The sequence below is a fragment of the Oryx dammah genome, unplaced genomic scaffold (genome assembly GCF_014754425.2).
Source record: "Oryx dammah isolate SB20612 unplaced genomic scaffold, SCBI_Odam_1.1 HiC_scaffold_13, whole genome shotgun sequence".
In the NCBI taxonomy this organism is placed as follows: Eukaryota; Metazoa; Chordata; class Mammalia; order Artiodactyla; family Bovidae; genus Oryx; species Oryx dammah.
The window spans coordinates 213514-237261 of NW_024070197.1; the positions used below are offsets into that span (position 1 = coordinate 213514).

The 23748-nt window shown below is 47.1% G+C and overlaps 1 non-coding gene across 1 annotated transcript; it reads left to right on the plus strand.

The window, feature by feature from the left end:
* The first annotated feature begins 580 nt into the window (after nt 1-580).
* LOC120873370 lies at nt 581-687 on the plus strand. The gene has a single exon (XR_005723445.1). It is a non-coding gene; the product is annotated as a U6 spliceosomal RNA (small nuclear RNA).
* The last annotated feature ends 23061 nt before the right edge of the window (nt 688-23748 follow it).

Below are 23748 nucleotides of genomic sequence, written 5' to 3' on the forward strand. Positions count from 1 at the left end.
TGCTCATTGCTGCTGTGCTGGGGGTCGTCGTCGCGGGGAAGTCCTTCCCCCAGTCCAGCCGTTCCGCAGCCTTCGCCCTCGCAGCCCCGCCTCCAAATGCCAGTCTGCGCCCCGGGTCCCCTCCTCCAAATGCAGTCTGCGCCCCGCGGCCCCTCTTTCAAATGCGGTCTGTGCCCCGCGGCCCCCCTTCCAAATGCCAGCCTGTGCCCCAGGTCCCCTCTTCCAAATGCCAATCTGTGCCCCGCGGCCCCTCTTCCAAATGCCAGTCGGCAACCTGGATTGCCACAGCCCTTGAAATCCGGGGTAAGCTCTTCCTAGCCGGAAACACGGAGGAGGCGGGTTGGGGCTTTCTTAGTTTCTTTCTGCATTGCATACTGTCGTTGTGCTCAAAATATTTCTATGCTTCACAATAACAGGAACGTTTAAACGTTTGTTACTGGAAACGTTTTGAGGAGCCGTTGCCCAGAGCGGGCACCGCTCGAGATCTGAAAGCTGATCTTGTTCTGTTTCTCGATTGGGGGTGTTTCCCTTGCCATGGGTCATATCCGTGAGTTTGTTAGTCTGTTAAAAAATTACTAGAGTGCTCGCTTCGGCAGCACATATACTAAAATTGGAACGATACAGAGAAGATTAGCATGGCCCCTGCGCAAGGATGACACGCAAATTCGTGAAGCGTTCCATATTAAAAAAAAAAAAATTACTAGAAAAGAAGGAAAAAGCAGATGTTCACCAGGGTGCAATCACATAAGAGTATTTACTTGGCCATTTACTGTGTGCTAGGAGCCAGGCACAGCAAGCAGAGGACAGAGACCAGGATGCAATCACATAAGAGTATTTACTTGGCAATTTACTGTATGCTAGGAGCCGGGCACAGCAAGCAGAGGACAGAGGTACTTGCCTGCCCTCACACTGGTGCTGGTGTCGTGGGGAGAGACAGACAATAAAGCACAAACACGGCACAGGGGAGAACAGCCACGGTCACTGCGGGGGTGGGGCAGGCGGCCTCCCAAGGGGCCTGAAGTTTCTGCACGCGCTCCCACTCCTCTTTTCTGCCCTTGAATCTCCGCTCCTCCAGTGACCCCTCTGCTCTTTGCTGGGCACCCTCCCTGCAGCCCTATCTGGGGCCCAGCCCCACAAGGTCTGCAGCACCGGGAGGAGCATGTGGTTGCCGGGGTACAGCCCCGGTGGATCCAGGGTGATTTGAAGGTGGGGGGACGGCGTCGGCGTCTTTGGAAAAATACATATTTAATTACAGATATAGAGAGAGATTAGAAACGGATAGTGTAGTAGGAGAATTAGTGGAGAAAAGAGGCTGAATTTCAGCCAGAGAAACGGGAGCAAGAAAGAAGCGACATGGTGGAATCAGTCTTTCCGGAAACTGTTCCAATTTCTTTATTTTTGGGTTTGCTTATATAACTTTTGTCACACATAGGGATGAATACAGAGTCACGCGGGGGTCTTAGGGATATTACATCATCTTCTGGCCATGAGTGAGATCTGCTGACATTCTATGATCATTTCTTTCTGATAACCAAAAACCTTATTTCTTAAACCAGGCACCACCCTCCAGATAAAGTTGCATTCCTATAGGGTGAGGGTGTAGTGAGTTACAATCAAGAAAGGAATTTATTTAACCCAAGGTTAACAGGATTAATCTTAAAGGTTAATACTTATTTCTCCTATATGTTTAAAGGTTAATACTTATTTCTCCTATATGTTAGTTATATTCATTATACGGGCAAGGAATATGAAGATTTAGCAGCAAACATCAGCCCAACAAATGAAAATCCTTTTACCAATGTTCCCCTTAAGATCTATTTAGTCTTAAGATAGTGATAAAGTTACATTTTTACATAACAAAGACACAGTGATTTATAACAAAGCACAATGATCTATTACAAAAGAGAAAATCCATTAACTCAAAGTCTAGTATTGCTAACATCAAAAACTACTATATTTCCTTTTCTATATTCCAAATACATTGATTAATATAGTCCCAGGTGCCTAAGGATATGGAGGCCTGGCAGCAATCATTGACTCAATGATAAGAAAAAGCCCTATGCTAATTAAGACTCTCAAAATACTCCAAAACTCTCTGTGCTGTTTATGGTTGCAGCAGAAAGGTTTGACCTGAGACATCCTTGTCCCACCCAGAGCAGGGAATTAGCAGCAATCATTGACACAACAAATGAAAAACCCTTCACCAATATAATTCCTAACCAACCCACTGTATTAATAATTTCTAACTCCCCAAAAGAATTTGCCTTTAGTAACAATCACACGTGGCCAGATAAACCTATGCAGGCGGGCTAGATAACCTTCAGAGGAGTCCGTAAGCTGAAACACTCTTGTCACGCCCGGGAATTTTTATTGCCTTGGAGCTGCACGTTTACTCCTTCTCCGAGAGAAACGGTGATGGGGGAGAGCCCCCCGTGAAGTCAGAGGTGTAGGCGAGAGCATAAAACAGACTCTGGTTTTGGGGTAGACGCTCGGGAACAGGGGGTTTCCTGGGGCTTGATCACGCCTTTGCGTATGCCAAGCCTCCTTCCTCATGACCTTTGCCATGGGTGGAGCTCCTCACGCTGGCCCCCAACATGTGATCAAGCATCTTCCTTCACCACAGCAGGTGCCTATGGAAACCACAAATCGGGCAGCCTCCAAGGAGACCAAATCTGGCCTCTATCAGGAACCCGGCAAATGTTCCTCGCAGTATCCCTTTCTCTAGTCACGGACTGATGAAACGTTAGATAGCATCACTGACTCAATGGACATGAATTTGAGCAAACGCTGGGAGACAGTGGGGGATGGAGGAGACTGCCGTGCTGCAATCCATGGGGTTGCAGAGTCGGACATGACTGGGTGACTGAGTAGTCACTGACTTTTCTCCTGGTCCTGTTGAATCTTGGATGCATGATGTTTTCCTATTACTTTGACTGTTTCTTTTCTATTACTTGTAGTTTTGTTTTCTTCATTATAAGTGTTAATCTCTCAGTCGTGTCCAACTCTTTGCCCCACGGGGACGGTAGCCTGCCAGGCTCCTCTGTCCATGGAATTCTCCAGACAAGGATACTAGAGTGAGTAACCATTAATTTCCAGGGGATCTTCCTGACCCAGGAATCAAACCCAGGCCTCCTGCATAACAGGCAGAGTCTTTACCATGGGTTTTGTCTATTTAAGTAGTTCTCGAAGTGTGGACTAGGGACAACCTGGGAGATTCCTGAGATCCTTTCTGAGTCAGTGAGTTCCAAACTAAGTTCGTACTAATACTTGCCCCCATTCCCATTTCTCACGAATGTACGGGAGCGGTTTTTTTTAAGCTTCTGAATGAACAATATTGGGGCAGACTGAAGGTGTCCAACAAAGCTGGATACTAGTTAACTTGGTGAAAACAGATTTTATTCAGTAACTGCTGACAGAAGAGGCAATAACTGAGCTCCATTTGAATGTGTATGGAGGTGATTGGGCTTTTTTAAAAAATAATTTTATTTATTTATTTATGGCTGTGCTGAGTCTTCCTTGCTGAGAGGGCTTTTCTATAGTTGCAGGGGGCAGGGGCTGCTCTTTGTTGGGGGAGCAAGGTCCTCACTGCCGTAGCTTCTCTTCCAGAGCACAGGCTACAGGCGTGAGGGCTTCAGCAGTCGTGGCCTCCGGGCTCTAGACCGCAGGTTCAGTAGCTGTGATGGGGCTTAGTTACTCCACAGCATAGGGTATCTTCCCGGGCCAGGGAGTGAACATGTGTTCCCCTCTTTGGCAGGCGGATTCTTTACCACTGAGCTACCAGGGAAGCCTGAGACTGGGCAGCTGAAAGGGAGAATGAGGGAATCAAGGGGGAGTGTGGGGGCTCGCATGAAAAATTACAAAGGGTTGTTCAGTGTAAATGTGATTAGGTCAGCTGCATCAGATGCTGGGCATTCTTGAAGTTAGGATTCTGTCCTCCTGGAGACTGGAGACAGAGGCCCCGTCCTTCCTGGTGGTTGCATTTCTAAGGAGTGGCCTTCAGGTCCTTGCGAAAGACCCTTCGGAGTTAAAGGAGATACCAATGCATTTCAAAGGGGCGGAGAAAGGTTCAAAACTGCAAGCCCTTTTTCGTCAGTGCTCTAACGTGACTCAGTGCTTAAGAATCTGCCTGCCAGCACAGGAGACACGAGTTTGACCCTTGGGTCAGGAAGATGCCCTGGAGTAGGAAATGGTAAACCACTCCAGTATTCTTGCCTGGGAAATCCCATGGACAGAGGAGACCGATGGGCTTCAGTCCAAAGGGTCACACACAGGCATGCTAAGTCAGGAGACTATTCTCAGGTGATGGCTGGAAAAAAACCTGTAAATTCTCCTAGCAGAATTTCTCAAGAAGACATAATAACGAGAGGTTGGGATCTTCCTAGCAATATAACCTTATGCCGCTAGAAGTCATGGTAGACTTTGGTCGTCTCTTAATACAAGCATTTGGACTGAGTTTTCTCTCCCTGCGCCCCTCGGCACTGAGAGGCTTGTGGGATTTTTAGTTCCCCGTTAGGGATCAAACCTGGGCCCTTGGCAGGGAGAGCATGGAGTCCTACCACTGGACTGCCAGGGAATTTCCTGGACTGAGTTCTTATTTGCTGAGAGTTCTGCAATTCTCAAAGGCATAAATCGTTATGGAAATGCAGATGCCTTCAGTCAGGCCAAACATTAAAGAGATTTGCAAAAATAAAAAGCAGTTTCCTACCTTGCTAGCTGGGTGACCTTAAGCAGGCTTTGCACCTCTCTGAGCCTCAGATACCTCAATTGTAATGTTAGCTACCTCAAAGGATTGTGAGGAGGGCTAAATAAATTAATGATACATGCAAAGAACTTAACATAAGCCTAGCCCAAAGTCAGTGCTTGATACATAATGCTTGCTCCTGGCGCAGAGCAGGTGAGATGTAGTGCCCCCGCTATGAGCTGTATGTGTGTGATACGTGAGGAATGGTGGTGACTGGGACCCCCCACGCTGCCAGCTATAGGCTTCTGCCAAGAGGTGGCCAGACGGAGAATCCTCCAGTGTGGATGGATGCAGAGGCCACTTTCCAGAGGGGATGGCTGGATGGGGGCCTCAGTGTGCAGTGAGCACAAGCTGGTCCCTCCTCACTGGCTCTGAGCCCAGCATTGTGCAGAGGGTCTCCACATGTGCAGGAGACACAGAAGCCACCCTTGAGTTATCTGCGTCTCCCCCACCTCCAGCTAGAGGGCTTCTCCCGCACGCCCCACGTCTGAGAACAGAGCGGGGCATGGCTTGGTGACATGAGAGAAGCTTCATCTCTCCTCCAGAGATAAGCCGGGCATGGCTCGGTGACATGAGAGAAGCTTCATCTCTCCTCCAGAGATGAGCGGGAAGATCACGACGCGGCGCCACCCTTGCAGAGTTGCTAAGAGTTCCGCTGATAAACCCAACCTGGACATCACTCAGAATGCTTAGTGTTAACACATATATTTGCATTTTATATTCAGGGTGTCTATACGAGGAAAAAACGCTGCTAAGCCTGGAGCAGCGCAAATGGGATTTACGTCTATGTGATGGAGCAACTGCTGAGGAGTGTTGGCTGGGGTCCGATCTGTTCCTGGAATCCAATCTCAAGCAGGAATTATAAGAACCACATGCTACATCCACGTGTGTAGATAGTTGAGTTCAGCTCAGTCACTCAGTCCTGTCTGACTCTTTTCGACCCCATGGACTACAGCACGCCAAGCCTCCCTGTCCATCACCAACTCCCAGAGTTTACTCAAACTCATGTCCATTGAGTCGGTGATGCCATCCAACCATCTCATCCTCTGTCGCCCCTTCTCCTCCTGCCTTCAATCTTTCCCTGCATCAGGGTCTTTTCAAATGAGTCAGTTCTTCGCATCAGGTGGCCAAACTATTGGAGTTTCATCTTCAATATCAATCTTTCCAATGAATATTCAGGACTGATCTCCTTTAGGATGGACTGGTTGGATCTCCTTGCAGTTCAAGGGACTCTCAAGAGTCTTTTCCAACACCACAGTTCAAAAGCATCAATTCCTTGGTTCTCAGCTTTCTGTGATTTTGGAGCCCCCCAAAATAGTTTCCCCATCTATTTTCCATGAAGTGATGGGACCAGATGCTGTGATCTTAGTTTTTTAATGTTGAGTTTTAAGCCAGGTTTTTCACTCTCCGAAACTTTCATCAAGAGGCTCTTTAGTTCTTCTTTACTTTCTGCCATAAGAGTGGTGTCATCCACATATCTGAGGTTGTTGATATTCCTCCCAGCAATCTTGATTCCAGTTTGTGATTCCTCCAGCCCAGTGTTTCTCACGATGTACTCTGCATATAACTGAAATAAGCAGGGTGACAATATACAGCCTTGACGTACTCCTTTTCCTATTTGGAACCAGTCTGTTGTTCCACGTCCAGTTCTAACTGTTGCTTCCTGACCTGCATACAGATTTCTCAAGAGGCAGGTTAGGTGGTCTGGTATTCCCATCTCTTTCAGAATTTTCCACAGTTTGTGGTGATCCACACAGTCAAAGGCTTTGGCATAGTCAATAAAGCAGAAATAGATGTTTTTCTGGAACTCTCTTGCTTTTTCAATGATCCAACGGATGTTGGCAATTTGATCTCTGGCTCTTCTGCCTTTTCTAAAACAAGCTTCAGAGCTGCAGTTTATTTTTGGTTGCATTGGGTCCTCAATGCTGTTTGCAAGTTTTTCTCTAGCTGAGGCAAGTGGGGCATACTCTCTAGTTGTGGTCCAGGGGGTTCTCACTGCGGTAGTTTCTCCTGTTGAGGAGCATGGCTCTAGGGTGCATGGGCTTAGCTGCCCTGCAGCGTGTGGGATGTTCCTGGGTCAGGGATGGAATGCGTGTCTCCTGCATTGCAAGGCGGATTCTTAATTGGACCACCAGGGAAGCCCTCAGAGCTGCAGTTTAAACAGTTTAGTGGAACAGATACTATAAATACTGTTAGCTGTATTCATGTTTAAAGGGACAGAATGGCTTGAGAAAAATGGATTGACACAGCAGGCCTGAGGCTGCAAGTTGTAGGAGATCCTGTGTGCAAGCCTGAGCTTCCCAGGTGGTGCCAGTGATAAAGAACCCACCCTCCAATGCAGGAGATGTAAGAGATGTGGGTTCAATCCCGGGGTCGGGAAGATCCCTCGGAGAGGGCATGGCAACCCACTCCAGTGTTCTTGCCTGGAGAATCCTGTGGACAGAGAAGCCTGGTGGGCTTCAGTCCAAAGAGTCAGACATAGTTGAGTGACTCAGCACACGTGTGCAAGCCTGATCTCGGCTGGCATCTGGGAACTTGGCCTTTAGTGTTTTCTGTACTGTGCCTAGACTGTGGAGACAATTTCATTCACACTGAGCATCTGTTGGCCTCCTGGGGGTCTGGACTGTGGTACTTGCTGGGCAGGTGTCTGCTTGCCTGGTGGCTGCTGTGCTTTGTATGACCCCTCAGGGGAAGTACAGTGTTGAGAGCTGCACACGGATTCACCCAGACTTCGCCTGCCTTTTCCCTTATGATCCAACTGCCTGCATCGCTGTAACACCACAGCCGTAAATCTCAGCCATGAGTGCAACTATATGCTGAGTCTCATGAATTCCTCTAGAAAGTCTCCTGATGTGGGAAAGGCCTTGTGGACCCGCAACAGTTCCACTGCTGGCTGTATCAAAAACATATTCAGCAACATTTTGATATCTCTATGTTTAAAAGCAGGAAGAATGAACTTCTGTTAGAAGGAGCCCCTGGGTCATATGTGACACAGGTGTGGCATTTTGGTTTGTGTTTCTCAGTCGTGTCTGACTCTTTGCTGCCCCATGGACTATAGTCTGCCAGGCTCCTCTGTCCATGGAACTCTCCAGGCAAGAATACTGAGGTGGGTTGCCATTCCCTTCTTGAGGGGATCTTCCAAACAAGGGACTGAACCTGGGTCTCCTGTGTTTGTGTGCTCAGTCGCTAAGTCGCGTCCGACTCTTTGCAATCCCATGGACTGTAGCCCCAGTCCATGACTGTAGTCCATGACTGTAGTCTGTAGTCCCATCCCAGACTATGTCCATGGGATTTCCTAGGCAAGAAAACTGGAGTGGGCTGCCATTCCCTCTTATATTTAGGGGATTAAAAAAAATAAGCCACAAACATAAGTGAAACCAACAAAAATCAAATAGATACACAGATATACAATTGTGAGATTACTCTTTACAATGTTAAAATGGGTCCAGGGACCTCTCTGATGGTCCAGTGCCTAAGACTCTCAATGCAGAAGGCCTGTGTTCAATCCCTGGTTGGGGAACTAGATCCCATATGCCACAATTAAAATTTTGCATGCCACAACTTAGAAAAAAATAAAGACCCCAAATGAATATCAAAGATCTCACCTGATAAAACTAAAGTCTGGTGCAGCCAAATAATTAACTAATTAAAAAGACTGGCCCAGGAAGCTGTAATTCTAACAATTCCTTTCATGTGTGTCTTATGTATGTTCCAATTTGGAACCACTGGTCTCTGGGTATGAGAACCATTTGAGAAGAAAGGTCTCAGGTTCCTATTTCAAGTGAGCATGCTTCCTGGCCCTGGAAGTGTCTGCTTTATGAAAGGGTAAAACCCTTCCCAGAACAGGACCTGAAGCACTCATGTGTACACAGCAGCTGCTGTCCTTCCATTCCTTCCTGCCCCCTACAGGCATCCTTGTGTGATTCCCAGAGGGCGAGACAGAGGAGCTTGGTGTGCTAAAGACCATTCAGTAGCAAAGAGTTGGACAAGACTTAGCAACTAAAGACTTAGCAACGTGAGAAGGCAAAGATGAAAGCATCCTCAGATGGGTGGGGCTGGTTAATGGCACACTTTGCTTTGGGATGAAAAGGGGAAGAACTAACAATGATGATGAAGGTCCTTGGAGTGGCAAAATAAGGAAGCCCTTGTTCGGAAGCACAATACAACAGATTCTCTAGTCCCTCAGAATTGTTTTCCCCTTTGTCAGAACATAACTCATTCTCCACTCTATTTTTTTGCTGGCCCACAGCCAGATACTTACGAGGAGAAAATCTGGAGTTTCATGGACAGTCCTTCAATGAAACCGACTTTCCTGCTCCACTTGTGAGTCTACAGCTCTGCTGGGGTGGCTGTGACCTCCACTGCTGCAGCCCCTCTTTACAAGTTCCTGACTTCAACCTTTCCCACTCTGCACCTCCAGGTGCTGTCACCTCACTCAACCTGCAATTAACAGCCTCCCCTACTTGCTTCGCCATTGTGGGTTGACATTTCAGCCTTTTTTTATGGAGGGCTTCCCAGGTGGCTCAGTGGTTATTAAAAAAACAAAAACAAACAAACCTGCCTGCCAAAGCAGGAGCCATGGGTTTGATCCCTGGGTCAGGAAGATCCCCTGCAGAAGGAAATGGCAACTCACTCCAGTAGTCTTGCCTGGAAAATCCCATGGACAGAGGAGCTTGGTGGGTTACAATCCACAGGGTTGCAGAGTCTGATGCAACTAAGCACACACATATATATTGTTTCTTAATATGTTGCTGAGTTGACCTTAATCAACCATCTGTGCACAAATTTTTATGTGCTGTAACATTTTGCATACATACTGTTTTTGGTCCTGTTTTCACTTCATTTGACATTTTTCATATTGCTCTGGACTCACTTAGTCAACCTAACTGAGCAAGAAAGTTAGAGCACAACGGAGTCCCTGAAAAACTGAGTCTTCTTTTAACTCCTATAAAAAACATTTTACAAAACTTCCATCCTTAGTACTCCTTCAATTTGTGTTTTTTATTGCTGGCTTACACTGAACATCAGTTCAGTCATTTCAGTTGCTAAGTTGTGTCCCACTCTTTGTGACCACATGAATTGCAGCACACCAGGCTTCCCTGTCCATCACCAACTCCCGGAGTTCACTCAAACTCATGTCCATCGAGTCGGTGATGCCATCCAGCCATCTCATCCTCTGTCGTCCCCTTCTCCTCCTGCCCCTAATCCCTCCCAGCATCAGGGTCTTTTCCAATGAGTCAACTCTTCGCATGAGGTGGCCAAAGTATTGGAGTTTCAGCCTCAGCATCAGTCCTTCCAATGAACACCCAGGATGGATCTCCTTTAGAATGGACTGGTTGGATTTCCTTGCAGTCCAAGGGCTCTCAAGAGTCTTCTCCAACACCGCAGTTCAAAAGCATCAATTCTTCGGCGTTCAGCCTTCTTCACAGTCCAACTCTCACATTCATACATGACCATTGGAAAAACCATAGCCTTGACCAGATGGACCTTTGATGGCAAATGAATGTCTCTGCTTTTGAATATGCTACCTAGGTTGATCATAACTTTCCTTCCAAGGAGTACGCGTCTTTTAATTTCATGGCTGCAGTCACCATCTGCAGTGATTTTGGCGGCCCCCAAAGTAAAGTCTGACAGTTTCCACTGTTTGCCCATCTATTTCCCATGAAGTGATGGGACCAGATGCCATGATCTTAGCTTTCTGAATGTTGAGTTTTAAGCCAAAATTTTCACTCTCCTCTTTCACTTTCATCAAGAGGCTTTTTAGTTCCTCTTCACTTTCTGCCATAAGGGTGGTGTCATCTGCATATCTGAGGTTATTGACATTTCTCTCGGCAACTGAACATGGCTGGCCCCAAATTTCATCTCTAACACCATCTTCCTCATGTAATGGTTTCTTCTTAGGTGGAATGTTTGGAGCTCTGTGTCAAGAATATTTTTCAGTTCACTACCATTTCCAGGAATGTGTTACTGGGACAATCTCTGATTGAGATTGGTTGGCTGTTTGGACTACAAAAGATTATCTGGTGGGTACAGCTCCAGTCTGTGTTTTCTAATTCCTGTTGAGAGTTCTGACAATGTTTTTCATCAGGGATCATATTCATAGCTTCTCACCTAACTGAAGAAGTAAATATATTTTAGTGTACAAACAAGTCCTTCATGCTGCTTTTGGAAACTGTGGGCTCCGGAGTTTTACTGCTAGAGATTCTGATTTAGTAAGCTGAGGGTAAGCTTGGTAATGTGCAGTTCAACACACACACTCCAAGCAATTCTGATACCTGCAGTCATTAGACTACAGTGACAGTCATACCTTGGTCATCTCATGTCTAGTAAAGAAAGTCTGGCAGTGCACTTTTTCATCTTGACTATTCACAGGGTTTCTTCCCTATGAGTCTTCTCATGTTGAAAAAAAGATATGTTTTATAACTGAAAGCTTTCCCACATATTACATTCATAGGGTCTCTCCAGTATGGTTTCTCTGATGCCTAGTAAGTTGACACCACTGGCTAAAGGCCTTTTCACAATGTTTACATTCATAGGGTTTTTCCCCAGCGTGTGTTCTCTCATGTTTTGTAAGGGCTGATCGATCATTCAAGGTCTTCCCACAGTCAATGCACTCATAGGGCTTTCTCCAGTATGTGTTCTCTGATGTTCAATAAGGTGTGATCTCTGACTAAAGGCTTTAACACACATGTTACACTGAGTGGGCTTCTCTCCAATGTGCATTCTCTGATGCAGAGTGGAACCCTTTAGCTGAGAGCTTTTCCACAGTGACTGCATTCATAAGGTTTCTCTCCAGCACATGTTCGTTGATGCACAAGCTGAATTCGCTGCTGAAAAGCATTCCCACAGTTGTTACACTCATACAGTTTCTCTCCAGAATGAACTCTCTAAGGTGAAAGAAGGTAAGAGCTCCCAGTGAAGCCTCTCCCACACTGATGACATTCAAACGGTTTCTCTCCAGTATGAGTTCTCTGATGTTCAATACGGTGAGAGATCCCAGTGTAGGCTTTATCACACTGATTGCATTTATATGGCTTCTCTCCAGTGTGAATTCACAGATGCCTAATCAGTTGAGTGCTTCAAATGAAGGATCTACCACACTGTATTCATATTCATAGGGTTCTATTCGTAGGATTTCTCTCCGTGTGAGTCCATTTATGTGTGACAAAGTCACAGCTCTGACTGAAGGACTTTCCACAATGAGCGTACTCATAAGTTTTAAGGCAGTGTGAATTATTTGATGTACAAAAAGGTTAGAGTTCCACCTGAAAGATTTTCCACATTCATGACATTTATATGGTTTTTCTCCAGTGTGAGTTCATTGATGCCTAATGAGTTTGGAACTCTGGGTGAAGGATTTCCCACACTGACTACATTCGTTGGGTTTTTCTCCCATGTGAGTTTTCTGGTGTACAACAAGGTCATAGCTCTGCCTGAAAGACTTTCCACATCGAGTACATTCATAGGGCTTTTCTCCAGTGTGTTCTCTGGTGTACAAGCTTAGAGGAACAGCTGAAAGATCTTGTACACTGTTTACATTCATATGGCTTCTTTCCAGTCTAAATGATGTCACAGTAAGTAAAAGATGAGGCCATGTGGGAGGCATCACAGTCGTCCTCATATATGAGTAGTGCCTCTCCAGGATGACTTATTTCAGCCTGTACAAGGCATTTGTCACAACTGAACTGACTCTCCAAATGCGTTGGCTTGTGTTCATTAAGAGACAAGCTATGATTAATGTTTCCATAGTTCTTACCATCTTTGCTGTTCTCTGCTGAAAAAATTCTATTAAGAAAACAAAAGGAGGTACCATAGTTGAAACATTCACTATTGACAGTATAATCATAAGGCTTTTTATTTCCTGTTTCAAAATCTGCAAGTTTATTCAAGTAAATAATCTGCCAGAAGGCTCTAGCACTTTGATGATCTTCACAGGGCTTCAGATCAGCTCAGTCTTTCTAATGATTAATGAAAACTGAGTTCAGTTTCAACTTTTTACCCTGTGAGTTGACCTTATGGAAATATGTTCTTGTAGGTAATGTCGGAGGTAGAAGGCTTAAACTCAGATAATTTCCCTAAGCTCAGGCTCACAATTCCCACCTTGAGTAAAACGTCTCTCCGAGGTGAGTACTGTTTGATTCAGAGTCCTACTGGTTCTTCCCTAGCTGGTCCTGCCAAAGGTGCATTTCTCCTAATGACACCAACCGGGGGCTCCTCCTGAACATGGTGTTTCGTTTCCATGTGATAAGATGGCCCTTCCACAGCAATATCCTCCTCAGACAGACTCTTTCAAGTGGAGTCTTCCAGTCCGAAAGAAATCCAAATGGCCTGAATTACTGGAAAAGCATTAGAAGGGGAGGGTGGGCTAAAACAGACCACCAAGTATGAGAGATATATCTCTGGGTCTGTTTCTAATCTATGGACTGTAATTTCATGCAGAATGTGAAATGGAGGGATGGCTCAGCAAACAGGAAATCAGTGTGTGTGTGTGAGTCCCTCAGTCGTGTCTGACTCTTTGTGACCCCATGCACTGTGGCCCGCCAGGCTCCTCTATGGATTCTCCAGAGAAGAATACTGGAATGGATAGCCATTCCCTTCTCCCTGGGATCTTCCCAACCCAGGGATTGAACCCAGGTCTCCTGCATTGCAAGCAGATTCTTTACAATCTGAGCCAACAGGGATGCCCAGGGATTATCTGGGTAGGCCCCACATGTTATCACAACTGTCCTTATAAAAGGGAGGCAGAATGAGACTTGATGCACATAAAGAAGACCATCTGACCACAGAGCAGAGGCGTGAAGGTGCTGGCCTGAAAGACTGGAGAGATGTGCCCACTGACCAAGGAATCCCCCTGCCACTAGAACCTGGAAGAAAAAAAGGAACAGCTTTTCCAATGAAGTCTCCAGAGGGAGAATGGCCTGTGTGCACTGATTTCAGCCCAGTGGTGCTGATTGTGACTGCTAGCCTCCAGAGCTGTGGGAGAATCGATCTGTGTTGTTTTAAGTTACCCAGCTGGTAATCTGTTAGAGAAGTCACAGGAAACAAGGTCCTAACATGTGCCTCAAACTTATGACTCACACTCAGTCTATTTCCTGCTGCTGGATCTTAAAATGAGACCCCAAATACCAACGATGATTTAATATTCTTAATGGGCCATTTCTACCATTGGTTCAGTCTGCCCAGAGAGAAAAAGAAGGGTCTCTTTAACCATGCCAGAATTGATGCCACAGACTCCCCAGAAAATTGCCGGGGTCCCTGAAGCAGTGTGCTTGGCCAGTGGACTCCACCAGCTGACAACTTCTGCGATTCCACTTCCTTGGTGGTAAGCCAGGAATAAGAATGCTTAGCTAACAAGTGTTACTTTGAGGTGAAAATGAATCAGTTTGTGAGCCTCCCACAGTGTTTGCTGTATAGGGCACCATGTTATACATGGTTCTGCTGATGTCACCACCCCTGTTACTGCCATGAGAGGGATTCCTCCATCTGTTGAAGATACTGTGCTCAGTTGCTCAGTCAGGTCTGACTCTTTGAGACCCCATGGATTGCAGCCCATCAGGCTGTTCTGCCCATGGTATTTTCTAGGCAAGAATACTGGAGGGGATCCTCCTCCAGGGTATCTTCCCAACCCAGGGATCAAACTCGAGTCTCCTGCATTGCAGGAAGATTCTTTACTGCTGAGCCATCGGTAGTAGGCCTCTAATAAAGAGTGCAATGGGCCCCCAGTTCAGGCCACTCAACTGAGTCCTCCAAGATTCCCACTTCCCTTGTCACTCTGCCCACATAACTGCCCTTTTTAGGTGGGCAGCCACCCACATCCAGTAATATTAAGGCCTCTCTCCAGGTTCCCATCCCTTTCTCCAATGCCTGCCAAGGAGACAAGCATCCTCCATTTGGTAAAGCATGACTTCCAGGAGGAGGTTTTCCTTGTGCCAAACACAGACCTTCTTTCCCTCTTGTGGAAAGCCCTAATCTCTGCCCAACACTCCCATAACCACACTGTCCTCCTTCCCAAGACCCTGCTGTGTTCCTTTAGGGTGCTGCCTTGGAATCTCTGATGAGAAGAAGTTTTCAAATGAAACAAAAGCTTCATGAAGGGGAGTGAAAGAATATCTGGGGATGAAGGGGAGGAGAGGAATCTTTGCGTGGCTAAGCTATGTCTAAGATATGCCTGGCTGTTGAAAAAATGGGCAAAGGAGGTTAAAATTCTACAGCAGTATCTGCATCAGAATCTTGAAATAAGGAAGACAGGCTGTATGGGTCAGCCAGAAAGTAACGTCTAGGGTAGAAGAGAAGAAAGACACTGCTGTAAACTGATTTCAGAATGATGTCATTTGAGTGCCAAGGGTACGTAAAAGTAGGTAAGACTTCCAAGTAAGAAACAAGAGAGGCTGCAGAAATGACAGTTACAGGGTAAGAAGGAGCAGGAACACATGGGATAAATCAAACACCTCTAGGCTGGCCGAGGGTGGTGTGATGGACAAACATGCTGCTTACTGTTAAGTGAAAGCAGCCTCTCAGAAAGGACCATGTATTGCATGATTCCAACTATAGGATACTCTAGAAAAGTAAACTTATAGAGACAGTAAATTAATCAGTGGTTTCCAGGAGTTAGGGTGGAGGGAGGGATGAACAGGTGGAGCACAGAGGATTCTTAGGGCAGTGGAACTACTCTGTACACTACACCAGTGGATATATAACATCACATATTTGTCCAAACCCACAAAATGTACAACACCAGAGTGAATCTAATGTAAACTATTGACCTCTGATGGTAATAATTAATTGATGTAAGTTCATCAGTTGTAACAACTGTACCACTGAATGTAAGATATTAATAATAGGGGAAACTGGATGGGGAGGGTTGGCATAGAGAAATCCTACACTTTCTGTAAGGATGAAACTGGCTCTAAAAAATAAAGTTTATCAGTTAAACCAAAACCACAAAAAAATCAGAAGGAGCTCAATTAGTCAGGGAGATGACCATGTTCTAAAATAGACTGTAGTGATAAATACACAAGCTGCAGCTATATTAAGAAACTTTGCATGCTTTATACAGATGAACTGTATGGTATTAGAACTGTTTTAATATTTCCATATAGCTCCAAGAGGAAAAAAAAATCCAATTAGGCTGACATGCAGGGTAGGTGGTGGGCCTATGGGATGAGGGGAGGTGGGAAAGCAGGTCCAGGAATGGTGATTTAGTAGAAATCCTTCCGGAAGGCATGGATTCTTACCACACCTTGGGATCATTTCGAAGTTCTGAAAATGTCCAACATGAAAGATGGGTGGACACCCAAATGGCAGAGCAAAGACCAGCAGGAAGGGGAGGGCTGAGGAGCTGCCATCCTGGATGGAAGTTATGATGAGGGATTTGAGGAAAACAGGAGGCATGAGGACTTGGGAATGAGACACGGTAGCAGAGGAGTGAAGACCAAAGGGAGATGGGGACAGAAGTGAACTCGTGTGTGAGACACATGTTGACAACAGCAACAAATGTCCTCTGTGGGTGGGCTGAGCAGAGACAGCCTGACATGGATGAGAACGTGGCTGCCACACTGGACATGAGATGGCAGCAGAGAACACGTGAGCAAACTTTCTGCAAGCAGTCTCTCTGCTCCTTGGACTTTAACTGCTGAGCTGTTGGCTTGTTCTCACCTTGGGGAGGTCCCTGCCCCACTCTCCATTGGTCCTCCCCTTGCTCCAGCTAGGAGATCACATTTGGTTTCGAGAGCAGAAGTCCTGGTCAATGGAGGAAAAACAGAGGGCTTGGCCTTCTGCTGGGTGACAGGTCGAGCTCTCACCCCTGGGGTCAGATGTGGATGGACTAGGAGGGACCCCCATCCTCCCGAGTAGACTCCCCACACCCTGAACCACAAGCCACAGACTTGCCCTGGAGGAGGGATAAGCAGCAATACCCAGACCTGCATCTCAAAGGGACCCACTTCAGCACCTTCTGGGCCAGTCCAGGCGCGCCTGAAATGAGCTGCACCCTGGGTCTGGCGATGGGCAGTGACTGCCTTAACTAGGGAGACCAGGTGACTACATGTCTCGAGAGCCACCTCACGGTACACTGTCCTCTGGGCCAGGTCCAAATGTCCCCACTCCCCCCATGTGAATGTCACAGCCATGACCTTGAAGCTCACAGTTGGCTGAAACATCACTGGTGTTACCATGGAGCCCTGCTTTCTTAATGAGGAAGCTGGGGATAGGACAGCACAGGGGAGGGAGAACCCCTTGCTCAGATCAGACTCAGACCCAGGTCCAAGGTGTTTTCATTTTTCTCTGGGTATCTCCTCTACTGCTAGTTGCATCGGTGATCCTGACTTTCTGCGTTGGGAACAACGGGGACCCCTCTTGGAGCTCCTCACCCCCAGCTTCTGAACAATATCAGGCTGGAAATCAGGCAGAGAGGATGCTCTAAACCAGGGGTCAGCACAGCCATGAGACAAATCAGGGCTGTGGTGTGTTTCTAGGAAGCTAATGCCATGAGCTTAATTGCTTCCTCGTGAAACCACGTGTGAGCCATCTAAGGGTGCCTTTGGCGCTTTATGGGCACACTCTCAGCTGCTCTCCTGAGTGGTCTCAATAAGGGTCAATGGGCCAGAGTGGCTGACTGTTTCTGGAGGCTCAGCTCTATTCGCCCTCAAGGGTCCACTGAGCAAACACCATGAAGAAGTCTAAAGAGACCTGGCCCAGAGACCCAGGTTTGGGGAATGCCTGGCTCATTCATGTGGGAGCCCGTGCACTTCACCCCAAGGCACAGGGCACCATTACAAGAACTCTCATGTGCGCTGACCTGAGGAGGTGGGTGTTATTCCTGGATGCATTCTACAGCCATGGAGACAAAGGCAATGAGCACAAAGGTCTCCAACTCACCTGGGATGGGATCTGCTGAAAATATGCCTCCATTTCCTCCTCATATCTGGAGATGCTGTTGTGAAGACAGAAGTCCTCAGAAAGCAGGGCTAGGGTTGGGGGGACAATTAGGGAGTTAGCCCCTACCTCAGTGCCTCCACACTCCCAAGTCCACCCCCATGCCCAAAGGCAAGAGCAACCAGTGCCAGCTGAGGACTATCCCCTGGGGAGTGTAGGGCAGGGAGGTGGGGCTCTGACCACATAATCTCCCTGTTCAAGGCTCTGAGGTCAGCCAAGGTGGCTAAGTTCTCTCACTGAAGCGGGCCAGTCTGCCTAGCTCTGGGCCTGGGCTGTCATAGGCTCAAGGTAAATGTCTTGAGGCATGTGCTGGGGTGTCTGAACCATGAACCCAAAGACACACAACAGTACCTCAACACTCAAATAAAGGAGGGGCCAGTTTTTCCTATCATCTCAAGATACTAGATAGACAGAAATGGAGGCAGTGTCAAAACAATTGATTGTACAATTTTTAAAAATATCTCAGTGAGACATCAGCCGGTTTCTAAAAATTGACGTGGGGGAAGGGGAGAAGGAGCATATGAAAATTCCCAGGAAGACAACCAAAGGCACGCTGTGAGGGGCAGCAAACTTCTGGACCTGCTGTGCTGCTGCCCAACTGGCCAGAAGACATACCTATCATCCCCAGCTTCCCTTAATGCTGCCATTGCTGTCCATACTCTGCTCATCTTATCCCAAACCCTTCCCCATGTCTGACTCTCTCTCACTCTGTGTACTAAAAGCACACCGATGCTGCATGCTTGCAGGCATGCACATACACACACACACGTGTACACCACACCTAAGAAGACCGCTCAAGGCTCTATGTGAAGCTATCTTGTTCTGACATTCCTGTCCATCCATGGGCAATCTACTATGTGTGTTCGTTTTCACCCTCAGGTCCTCTTCTTCCTTGTTGGAGACATCCAGGGCGGGGGCTGGGAACACCTCCGCTCCACAGCCAGACTGCCTGCTTTCAAAGTCCTACCTCCACCAGTTGCCTCTGGAGGACCCTGAACAGGCCTCCTCAGCCTCTTGGGGCCTCATCTGCAGAAGTCTGGGAGGAGAGCAGGCCTGCTTTGTGGTGCTGCTGTGATGATTACAAGAGTTGCATTTATAGAGTTTTACACTTGTGCTGACACACACTAGAGGCCACAGCAGATTTAATTCTACTGGTTACACCTGGGCATAAAAGTCCTTTCCCTCATGCTAGACCTCTTTCTAGAGGCCTCTCTTTCTCCTTCTCTTTATAGTTTCTTTTTTTCCTGCCAGTGAGGGGGTGGAGGTTTCAAGTACTGCCCCAGGCCTTATGTCCAGCCCAGACCTCCCTCCCAGGCTCCCTACCACTGCCATTCTCTCCATATCCAGCCATGCCTCTAAAGACTTGATGAAATAAAAACCGTATTTTATGGCAAGACAAAAAAATTTAAACTCTTTCGTTGCTCATCTGGGCCTCCTCCCTCCCATTTAGTGTGCATGGTGCATCCACATTAACCATACCTGCTTAGGGGACAAACTTCCTTCTTTCTAAGGGGTCACAATGTGCTGCAGGGTTGGACGGTATCAAATGTCAATTCCTCATCTGACACATGGTCCTTTCTCTCAAAAAGTATATAACTGTGCTTTGACCTCCAGGGTGGAACAATCCTCAGAGCTTTCTGAGAAGCTGCTTCCTGAGTTATAATCCAAGGCTTGAATAAAATGTCCCATTTCTCTCTTAGAGCAATTACTGATTAATGTCTTCGTCCACAGACTCAACACAGCTGATAGCGTCCAGGGTTCCCTCATCCCTTGCCCTGCGGCCTCCATCCTGGCTCCTCACTAGAACCGGAAACTCAAGAGCCCTCCTCACACTTTCTACTCTCCTGGCACTGCCCCTCCACTGAGCCATTCACCGCCGGATTCCACTATTTACTGAAGCTCTGAAACCCAAACCCCAGCCCTCGCGCAGCCGGCAGTTCTAGGCCCCGCTCTCCACACCCCCAGCCACGTTCACCCCTCCACCCAAGCCGCATCACCAAACACGACCCACACGGGCCCCCAACGCCTAGGTCCGGGGTTTGCCGGTGCCTTTTGCTCTGCCAAGACTGCCTGTGATTCTCTGTCCACCAGGACAACATACACTTTCTCTTCAAGCTGAGTTCGAAACCCACGTACCAGTGGAAGAACTGTGTCCACGTACCGAGCTCGGGAGGCCTGTGCGGCACAGGGGAGCCTCCGCGCAGGTTCCCGGGCCAGGTCCACCGGAGCGCGCGAGTACCGGCGGCACTTCCGGTAGGTGGCGGAAGTGCGCCCGCTCGGCGCGAGGAACTACAAGTCCCAGAAAGTCGCGCGCCGGTGGCGGTTTTCCTCGCTCAGGGGGCAGTATCTCCAGTTGCGCAGCAGACGTTCCACCTCTCGGCGGCAGCATAGTGGCCTTGGGCGTCTGGGTGTGGAAGTCGAGAGAGACCACCTGCCGAGGAGCACGGAAGACGTTTTCACAGAGCCCGCTAGAGCAGGGGAGTCGGCCGCAGCGGGTGTTTGGCAAAGGCTCAAAGGCCGGCCAAGGGGAGGGGAGGGCCTCGGGTGTGCTCTGAGTGTGGAGTGTGAAAGTTGGAGGCCTGCTAACTAGCAGTGCGTCATTGTGTGTGATGGCTTAGGGAAGCCTGTTTGGCTTTCTCCAATTGGTCCTAAATAGGAAAAGGAGTGCGTCAAGGCTGTATATTGTCACCCTGCTTATTTCACTTAGATGCAGAGTACATCATGAGAAACGCTGGACTGGAAGAAACACAAGCTAGAATCAAGATTGCCGGGAGAAATATCAATAACCTCAGATATGCAGATGACACCACCCTTATGGCAGAAAGTGAAGAGGAACTAAAAAGCCTCTTGATGAAAGTGAAAGAGGAGATTGAAAAAGTTGGCTTAAAGGTCAACATTCAGAAAACGAAGATCATGCCATCCGGTCCCATCACTTCATGGGAAATAGATGGGGAAACAGTGGAAACAGTGTCAGACTTTATTTTGGGGGGCTCCAAAATCACGGCAGATGGTGACTGCAGCCATGAAATTAAAAGACGCTTACTCCTTGGAAGAAAAGTTATGACCAACCTAGGTAGCATATTCAAAAGCAAAGACATTACTTTGCCGACTAAGGTCCGTCTAGTCAAGGCTATGGTTTTTCCTGTGGTCATGTATGGATGTGAGAGTTGGACTGTGAAGAAGGCTGAGCGCCGAAGAATTGATGCTTTTGAACTGTGGTGTTGGAGAAGACTCTTGAGAGTCCCTTGGACTGCAAGGAGATCCAACCAGTCCATTCTGAAGGAGATCAGCCCTGGGATTTCTTTGGAAGGAATGATGCTGAAGCTGAAACTCCAGTACTTTGGCCACCTCATGCGAAGAGTTGACTCATTGGAGAAGACTCCGATGCTGGGAGGGGTTGGGGACAGGAGGAGAAGGGGACGACCCAGGATGAGATGGCTGGATGGCATCACTGACTTGATGGACGTGAGTCTGAGTGAACTCCAGGAGTTGGTGATGGACAGGGAGGCCTGGCGTGCTGCGATTCATGGGGTCACAGAGTCGGACACGACTGAGCGACTGACCTGAACTGAACTGAATTGGTCCTAAGTGGGACAGGGGCAAAAAATAGGGAAACTGGCAGTTAGTGAGCAAGTCCTGACTGTTTTGGACCTGTTGCTACAGAGATTGTGCGTCAGAGAGTTCTGTTTTATGTGGTCTGACCATTGTGCGCATATTCAGCCTCACTGCCTTGTGGAGCTGAGACTACAGACCTGATATCCTGCCCTGTCTCTTCAAGGTGGGAGAGACCACAGGAAACCTTCCTAGGGTGGCCTTCTGGCGGGAACTACTCTGGCTCTTCATGAAAGAGGTTATCTGTGATAAGCTCCTAACTGAATACTTTCAATATTTAGACATCACTTAAAACTTAACTAGTTTATAATTTATGCAAAGTACTTTCATGGTTCCAACATGAAAACTACAGACATGAAAGTGTACTAAGAGAAGCCTAGCCTCTTTGGCTCCTCATCCCTCTATCCCTGTCCTCTCCCATTGGTAATTATAAGTTTTGGATTATCCTTCCGTTTAAAAAGCATAAGCAACAGATTCTGTAAGTGTACCATCACTCTTCCTTGGGTAAAATCTTCGCTACTATACATAGTGTTGTGACACACTTCATTGTTTTCCACCTAACCGTTTGGTGGGAGATTGTTCTCTGGCAACTGCCAGGGCACCATTGTGTGTTCGGACTGCAGTTCCTTCCACCAGCCCGCTACTGATGACACATAAGCTGTATTGTTTTATAGAGAGTGCTGCAATGGATATTCCTGTGCCTACATCATTTTGCATTTTTGCCAGTGTAAATTTAGAATAGATGTCTAGAAGTGGGATATTGGGTCAAACGTAAGTGTGTTTTTAATATTGCCTAATTCTTGTTCTTTGGAGTTACACCTGTTTTAGTTCAGTTCAGTTCAGTCACTCAGTCGTGTCCGACTCTTTGCAACCCCATGAATCCCAGCACGCCAGGCCTCCCTGTCCATCACCAACTTCCGGAGTTCACTCAAACTCATGTCCACAGAGTTGGTGATGCCATCCAGCCATCTCACCCTCTGTCATCCCCTTCTCTTCCTACCCCCAATCCCTCCCAGCATCAGAGTCTTTTCCAATGAGTCAACTCTTCACATGAGGTGGCCAAATTATTGGAGTTTCAGCTTTAGCATCAGTCCTTCCAATGAACACCCAGGATGGATCTCCTTTAGAATGGGCTGGTTGGATCTCCTTGCAGTCCAAGGGACTCTCAAGAGTCCTCTCCAACACCACAGTTCAAAAGCATCAATTCTTCGGCGCTCAGCTTTCTTAACAGTCCCACTCTCACATCCATACATGACCACTGGAAAAACCATAGCCTTGACTAGATGGACCTTTGTTGGCAAAGTAATGTCTCTGCATTTGAATATGCTATCTAGGTTGGTCATAAATTTCCTTCCAAGGAGAAAGCATCTTTTAATTTCATGCCTGCAATCACCATCTGCTGTGATTTGGGAGCCCCCAAAAGAAAGTCTGACACTGTTTCCACTGTTTCCCCATCTATTTCCTGTGAAGTGATGGGACCAGATGCCATGATCTTAGTTTTCTAAATGTTGAGCTTTAAGCCAACATTTTGACTCTCCTCTTTCATTTTCATCAAGAGGCCTTTTAGTTCCTCTTCACTTTCTGCCCTAAGGGTGGTGTCATCTGCATATCTGAGGTTGTTGATATTTCTCTCGGCAATCTTGATTCCAGCTTGTGTTTCTTCCAGTCCAGTGTTTCTCATGATGTACTCTGCATATAAGTGAAATAAGCAGGGTGACAATATACAGCCTTGATGTACTCCTTTTCCTATTTGGAACCAGTCTGTTGTTCCATGTCCAGTTCTAACTATTGCTTCCTGATCTGCATATGGGTTTCCCAAGGGGCAGGTCAGGTGGTCTGGTATTCCCATCTCTTTCAGAATTTTCCACAGTTTATTGTGATCTACACAGTCAAAGGCTTTGGCATAGTCAATAAAGCAGAAATAGATGTTTTTCTGGAACTCTCTTTTTCCATGATCCAGCGGATGTTGGCAATTTAATCTCTGATTCCTCTGCCTTTTCTAAAACCAGCTTGAACAACTGGAATTTCACGGTTCACATATTGTTGAAGCCTGGCTTGGAGAATTTTGAGCATTACTTTATTAGCATGTGAGATGAGTGCAGTTGTGTGGTAGTTTGAGCATTCTTTGGCATTGCCTTTCTTCGGGATGGGAATGAAAACTGACCTTTTCCAGTCCTGTGGCCACTGCTGAGTTTTCCAAATGTGCTGGCATATTGAGGGCAGCACTTTCACAGCATCATCTTCCAGGATTTGAAATAGCTCAACTGTAATTCCATCACCCCCACTAGCTTTGTTCCTAGTGATGTTTTCTAAGGCCCACTTGACTTCACATTCCAGGATGTCTGGCTCTAGGTGAGCGATCACACCATCGTGATTATCCGGGTTGTGAAGATCTTTTTTGTACAGTTCTTCCGTGCATTCTTGCCACGTCTTAATATCTTCTGCTTCTGTTAAGTCCAGAC